This window comes from Rhinoderma darwinii, chromosome 3 (assembly GCF_050947455.1).
Source record: "Rhinoderma darwinii isolate aRhiDar2 chromosome 3, aRhiDar2.hap1, whole genome shotgun sequence".
Taxonomy (NCBI): domain Eukaryota; kingdom Metazoa; phylum Chordata; class Amphibia; order Anura; family Rhinodermatidae; genus Rhinoderma; species Rhinoderma darwinii.
Genome location: NC_134689.1, coordinates 128,670,829 through 128,672,494, shown reverse-complemented (window position 1 = coordinate 128,672,494; position 1,666 = coordinate 128,670,829).

The following is a 1,666-nucleotide window of genomic DNA, read 5'->3' as shown; positions in this document are numbered from 1 at the left end:
CTAACATCATGTCCTCTCTCTATCTGAAACTGAATCTTTCTAAAACTGAGCTCCTTGTGTTCCCACCATCTACTAACCTCCCTAAACCTGATGTCTCCATCTCTGTGTGTGGCACTATCATAACTTCTAAGCAGCACGCCCGCTGTCTCGGGGTTATTTTTGACTCAGATCTTTCCTTTACTCCTCACATACAATCACTTTCACGCTCCTGTCATTTTCACCTCAAAAACATCTCCAGAATCCGCTCTTTTCTTACGGAGGAAACTGCCAAAACTCTCATTGTTGCTCTGATTCACTCTCGTCTTGACTACTGTAACTCATTACTAGTCGGTCTTCCCCTCACTAAACTCTCCCCTCTCCAATCTATCCTCAATGCAGCAGCCAGGCTCATCTTTATGACCAACCGCTACACCAACGCCTCTAATCTGTGCCAGTCACTGCACTGGTTGCCCATCCCCTTCCGAATAAAATTCAAACTTATTACTCTCACCCACAAAGCTCTCCACAGTGCTGCACCTCCTTACATCTCCTCCCTCATCTCTGTCTACCACCCTACTCGGGCTCTACGTTCTGCCAACGACCTTAGATTAAAATCCTCCATAATCCGAACCTCCCACTACCGTCTCCAGGATTTCTCTCGTGCTGCACCCGTCCTCTGGAATGTGCTACCCCAGACAATCCGATTAATTCCCAATATCCACAGTTTTAAACGTGCCCTGAAAACACATCTATTTAGACAGGCCTATAACATTCCCTAATCTGACTCCTTTCCATGGCCCTCCATTTAGATTAGTCATCAGAATAAGATTCCCTCACACTCCTTCTCTTCATGTCCGTCATACACGGATAGTGGCTGGTGACCGGCTCATGCAGCTTTATGTTACCACCGCATGTGTATAAAAATGGCCGGACTATTGTGCAGAACAAACACTGTTACACTTTGTGTCTCCCTTATGTCCTCATAGATTGTAAGCTCTTGCGAGCAGGGTCCTCACTCCCCAGGTTTGAATTGTAAATGAACTTTGTCACTATGTAATGTCTGATATTGTTTGTTTCATGTTCCCTCTAAATTGTAAAGTGCTGCGTAATATGTTGGCGCTATATAAATAAAGATTATTATTATTATTATTATTATAATTTGCTATCTAGTGATGTTATTTGGGAAATGTAGCTAGGTGCATCGTAAATAAATGTAAAAGGCTAAATGTTACAGATAACCCTTTTAAATATTCGTTCAACAGTCATTTTAAAAAACGGAAACATTTGTTAGTTTTGCCAGGAGTAACCCTTTTAATGTAGCAGTTCTATTCCTTTTACACATGATGATAATTGTAGTATCTTAACCAACATTTTAGTGATCTGAAAACCTATATAAAATTGGCTATGAATTTTTTTTACTAGTGGCGTGCGCATTTCCCATTCCACCTTAAATGGAACTTCCACTTTAAATAAATAGAACTTTCTTTTGTTTGGCCCATGGGAAAGCAGAACAGAACCTTGAGCAGACCCGCCACCGTTCTCTATAGGAGCTATGACCTGTAGACCCTTGCGCACAGATGCACACACTATTGTGAGCCCAATTCCAATGAAGGAAGCCCATGAAATATTAATGTGAACCACATGGGAGAAGTAAAAGTGAGCACACACCAATAAAGTTCTAGTACAT